This window comes from Mizuhopecten yessoensis, unplaced genomic scaffold (assembly GCF_002113885.1).
Source record: "Mizuhopecten yessoensis strain PY_sf001 unplaced genomic scaffold, ASM211388v2 scaffold7491, whole genome shotgun sequence".
Classification (NCBI taxonomy): Eukaryota; Metazoa; Mollusca; class Bivalvia; order Pectinida; family Pectinidae; genus Mizuhopecten; species Mizuhopecten yessoensis.
The window spans coordinates 150063-156062 of record NW_018407074.1 but is presented as its reverse complement, the minus strand read 5'-3'; positions in this window follow the sequence as shown (position 1 = coordinate 156062).

Sequence of the window (6000 nt, the reverse complement as noted above, 5' to 3'; positions counted from 1 at the left end):
AATTGTAATTTTGCGGTTACAGAGATAAAATACTTGGGTCATATTTTCACAAAGAATGGTATCAGTGTAGACCAATAGAAAATCAAGGCAGTATTCCACTCCTTAGTCAGTGCATGATATCAGAGCATTCTTAGGATTATGCAACTACTATCGAAGGTTTGTTAAAGGATTTACAGAGATTGTAGCACCCATGAATGAACTCCTGAAGAATGATACCAAATTGTATTGGTCAGAACTACGTCAACAATCATTTGACAAAATGAAGCAATGTTTGACAACTACTCCTGTTCTGGTGTACCCAGATTTTGATAAGGAATTTATCTTGTATGTAGGTGCTTCAACCAAGGGAATAGGATACATGTTGGGACAGCGAGATGGTGAAGGGAAAGAAAGAGCTGTTGCGTATGCTGGGAGAGCATTGAGAAAAGCAGAGAAAAACTGGGGCATAACAGAATTAGAAGGTCTAGCATTAGTAGAGGGTATAAGACACTTTCATGTGTACTGGCTTCAAAGAAATACACTGTGCTTACTGACCATATGGCCATCAAAACGTTACAGAATTCAAAGCAGAAAGCAGGTAGAATCGCCAGATGGGCAGTACTAGTCCTGTTACAAGGATAACACAAAGCAGGACGTAAACATTCCAATGCAGATGGTTTGTCTAGAGCCCAGAGCCAGATGACCCTGTTCATGAGGTCATAGTAACACCTATACAGAGAGAGGTTGAATACAAACTACACTGTCCAGACAATATAGTAGGCAATGTGTCTGTGCTAAATACCGGAGGTGAAGGTCAAGTTGTGCCAGAACAGGGCAGCCCTAGTAGTAACACCCCAGTGTTGGACAATCTTAGGGTCAGTCAACTTAATGATCTTTATTTGTTTCACATCATTAACTATCTAGAAGAAAGAGTTCTTCTTGAGGACAGGAATTTAGCACATACAGTTGTCAGGAAGTCTAATGACTTTCTGATGGATAATGGTGTACTTTATCATCTATACTACCCCAGGGGTAAGGGTCCAACAAGTGAGAGAGTTATCAAGCAGTTGATAATTCCCAAGTCCATGAGAAATGACATACTTCTTGCTTATCATGACTCGATAACAGCAAGCCACCAAGGCATTGAGAGAACATTTCATAGCATCAGGCTGAAGTACTACTGGCACAAAATGTTTCAAGACATCCAGTATTATTGTAAATCTTGTGAGGTATGTGCCAGAACTAAACGAAATGTACATCATCGAGATGTACCTCTAAAAACTCTTCCTATTGAAGATATGTTTGGTCGAATTCACATGGATATTCTTGGTCCTTTACCGAAGACCGCACAGGGTCATAGGCACATTCTACTCATTGTAGATCCTTTCTAAAAATGGTGTGAGGCATTTCCCTTAGTGTCATATGAGGCAGCAGAAATAGCAAGGATTTTGTACAACGAGTTCATCTGTAGATATGGAGCTCCTCGGGCTATTCTTACAGATAGAGGACAGAGCTTTATGTCAAATTTAGTCAAGGAACTGTGCAGGATGTTTCAAATCACTAAGTTGAGCACCTCTTCTTACCATCCTCAAACCAACGCAACTTGTGAGCGTATGAATGACTCCATTGCTACCACACTGAGAGCATTTTGCAATGAAAAACAAAACAATTGGCATGAGATATCCCGGGTGATAGCAAGTCGGACCGGTGGATTTTCTTTTAGTCGGTGATAAGGTTTTCTATTTCTATCAGTCGGTGTTAAGGTTTTACATTTCTATAAGTCGGTGTTAAGGTTTTATATGTCTATGATCATGAGTCGGTGTTAAGGTTTTATATTTCTATGAGTCGATGTTAAGGTTTTATATTCTTAAAAGTCGATGTTAAGGTTTTAAATCTCTATTTGTCGGTGCTAAAGTTTTATATTTCTTTTAGTCGGTGTTGAGGTTTTATATTTCTACGAGTCGGTGTTAAGCTTTTATATTTCCATTAGTCGGTGTTAAGGTTTTCTATTTCTATTTGTTGGTGTTAAGGTTTTATATTTCTAGTATTGGATGTTTAGTTTTATATTCCTTTTAGTCGATGCTACGTTATATATTCCTAATAACCAATGTTAATGTTCTATTTTACTTGATTTGCTAAAGTTGTTAAGGTTTTAATTTTTAATAGTTAGGCGTTAAGGTTTTGTCAGCATTAACGTTTGATATATTCTTTAATCGGCGTTTAAGTGTTTGTGTTTTATAAATTGTATTCTGTTGTATTTTTATGAAAGCTCATCTCTATTTGTTTATAATAGTGTTGACTTTATGATATCGACGTCATTACATTACTTACAATTGTTTGCGTGAATCATGATTTGTATCACTGTTAGGAATGCGGATGTGTCCTGACTCTTTGCTTTGCTGACTGTTTTTATGACCTAGAGTGACGTCGACGACGTTATCATTCTACCGCAGTTTCCTACTACAGATTACCATATTTTTGATAGATTGAATGATTTTGTGTTTCTCCTTAACAAGATGTACCTGTCTGTTTTTAAACCAATCTGACGTCAGTCTCCTATACACACCACTTATAAAGCAGTAAATATTTGGAATACTGCCTATAATATGCGCAACAGAAGACAATATATATATATATAATAATAGTGACTCATATTAATTCACAGTAAAACAAATAGAATATAAAAACCATTAACAGGAATTAATATCCGGCCAAATGCTGACATACGAGACACTATATAAACACATGATACATATCATTTCATCGGAAAAAAATCACCTAAAAATATGTTTGAATATTCATTAGTATTACATTGACATGTGTTAACACGTTTGGCGTACGCTCAAATCCGCACGACCCATTTACCTGTCTGTTATATACCCAGCTTGCTTTCATACTCATCACCAAACCTAGAAAATATTGTAAGTGAAGTAAATAAAGACCTAAAAACTCTAGAGAAATGGTCTAAAAATTGGCTGATGTCTTTCAATCCTAAAAACACGAAATCATGATTGTTTCTAATACAAATCTACCCTTTCAACCCCAATTTATTTTTAACGATACTTCTATCCTTTTAACAGATAGCCACAAACACCTTGGAGTTATACTAAGTAGCGACGGTAAATGGAATAAACATGTAGACGAACTTATCAAAAAAGTGGCTAAATATATAGGAACCCTTCGTAAAATGAAATGGTTACTCAGTAGAAATAACCTGGAAAAACTATATTTAACGTACATTCGACCATTATTAGAGTATGCATGTGAAGTATGGGACAATTGTGGAATGACAAATTCATCAAAACTTGAAATTATTCAGATAGATGCTGCACGAATTGTTACAGGACTACCTATTTACACAAAAATTGAACATATATTTAATGAAATTGGCTGGGTTCCACTAATTAATAGAAGGAATAACAGAAATTTGTCCCTATTCTTTACAATTAATAACGGTACAGCCTAATTATTTGTGTGACACCTTACCAGATAACATTGGTGATATTTCTCGTTATAACCTAAGAAATTCACAACATTCAAGACAACCAAACTGTAGGCTTGAAACAATGCGCAATTCTTTTTTCCCATCAACTACAAAAATGTGGAATGACCTAGATATATCTATAAGGAATTCGGCTTCTCGCAGTTCATTTAAATCAAATATAAAATCAAAAAGGTAAACCACAAAATAAATGCTTTCTGGTATGGGGTTCCCGTAAATCAAATATACTTCATTGCCGTTTGAGAAATCGTGCGAGCTCCCTTAACTATGACCTATTTAGAGCAAATTTATCAAATACAGCTGAATGTGCATGCGGTAATCCATGTGAAGACTCTTATCACTTCCTTTGTGTCTGTCCCTTATACACCCAGCATCGCAATCTATTAATAAGAGAGCTTCAACCTGTTCGTGATGATTTAACTTTAGACTTGCTCCTATATGGCGATCCTAAATTCAGCATTAATGTAAATACCTCAATTGCAAAATCTGTCCAAAATTATATCAGCAAATGCAACAGGTTTGACTGAATGTGATCATCTTTCTCTCTCTATCACTCTTTTTTTCTCTCCGACTCTACTTGTGTTACTATCATTTACTTCATTACTCTATCCGTCTTTTCTTCCACTCTATTTTTCATCTACTCTATCTGTGTAACTATCCTTTACTTCGTTTCGCTCTCCTTCTTTTCTTCGTCTCTATTTTCCATTTCCATATAAAAACATAATTAATGTATATTGCGTAAAATACCTTGTTTATATTCATGTATTTGAGGAAAAGGACTTTGATAAGTTGGTAAAACTTGTGTCCAATTCTTTTGTAAATATTTATTTGCAATAAAATATGTTTAAATCAGCTTGCAGGGTAGGTTAGTGGCTTCATTGGTATTGCCAATTGCGGTACATCGGGTTCATTTTTCGATGTGGTGATATTCTCCATCAGTAAATTATGACCAACACCATTTCCCTGTAGAATAACGACTAGAAATACGAAGTATGGTCACATCTTCCAAACAAGAGAATACCAACTTGAAAGTGTCAACAACATCTTATTCGTGAGACCATTGAAAAAGTGCAAGGAGAAAAGAGTTGCGCGAGGTCATCAGAGCTGTAGCCTATTCTTTCATATTTAATGAATGAATTTTTTAAGATAGTGTTCCTGGATTACGTCGATCATAACAGGTTATTGACCACAGTGATCCAAGAAAGCTACATCCTCGATATCCAGGTGTTACGCTCACTTTCGCTCTCTGCACCCCTCGAGGATGAGAAAGCTAATGCTAGATGACTGTTTAATAAGCCTTGAATTGACAAGGACGAATTCAAGAACTGCTGCCCAGTATCGAATCTACCATACTTCAGAGGAGAGTGTGTGTCCGGGTCTACGTTCATGGCAACCTACAATCTGCCTGTCATACTGGACACAACTGAGACCGGTCCCCTTCATGGCCATAATGACATCGATGCCGCCTTATATGATAAGTGTTATTAACCATAGCCTACATTTGATACGTTTAGTTTACTCTTATGGGTTGGCAAATGATGCATTGTTTGGCGATAATGCGTTGCTCTATGAACTCCAGAAGATGAAGTTCTAGATTCCGTTTTTATAGGGGTCAGTAATAGGACCATGAAGTAGTGACTTTATTGAAAACAGATTTGAAAACAATCGCTGTTGGCAAAACCATCATTGTAATGCTGATAAACAAAAAAACATGCTAAGAAAACCACAGGATAGCAGAGAAACCATAACAGAAAGTCTGGATGTCTGTACAACAGACACTATACCTGGATGAACGCCAAAATGCCTGAGATGCGTCAGTACAGCTTCACCGAGCAAGATTGAGAAAATGACACACACACACACACAAATGTTTCGATGTGTTAATACAATGGTAATATCAACGGATAGTAGTAGAAACCTATCCATCCATCAACAACTTATGTCTAAACTTATAAAGATACAGTTGCCTAGGTTGTAGTTGCTATATAACCAAAACCTTGAGATTTCAGGTAGATTAAATTAAGTTTTTGTTAACCTTCCAGTACTGACATAAAATTACTGTTTGCCTATAATATTACCAATCTGGGATCAGTGAAATTGTCAAATTAGTGTTAGTGTTTCATGAAAACGGAAATTTCCAAGTCCAAGCGTCGCACAACAGAGATAATCATTGTAACGTTGTTGCCGCAAGTACTAGACATAAATGCATATCAGGCATTCCACATTAATTCTGAAGATGTTTTCACTATATAAGAATTATAAAACTAGGGTCGCTTTATGAACTGTACCACAGAACCAAAACAAAGTATAAAGTTTTCGTTTTTAAACCATAAATAAGTTTACTTTGGTACACAACAAATGCTTTGTTTGTGTAACCCGGTCAGAACCAGAAGTAACGGAATGAAAAAATAAAGAGAAAGCATCCATATGTGTACCACACAAATGTAACAACGAATTATAATTTCTTCTAGTGTACCTGGTAGCTTTCGGCCATCATTTATATGGATGCTTTCTCTTTA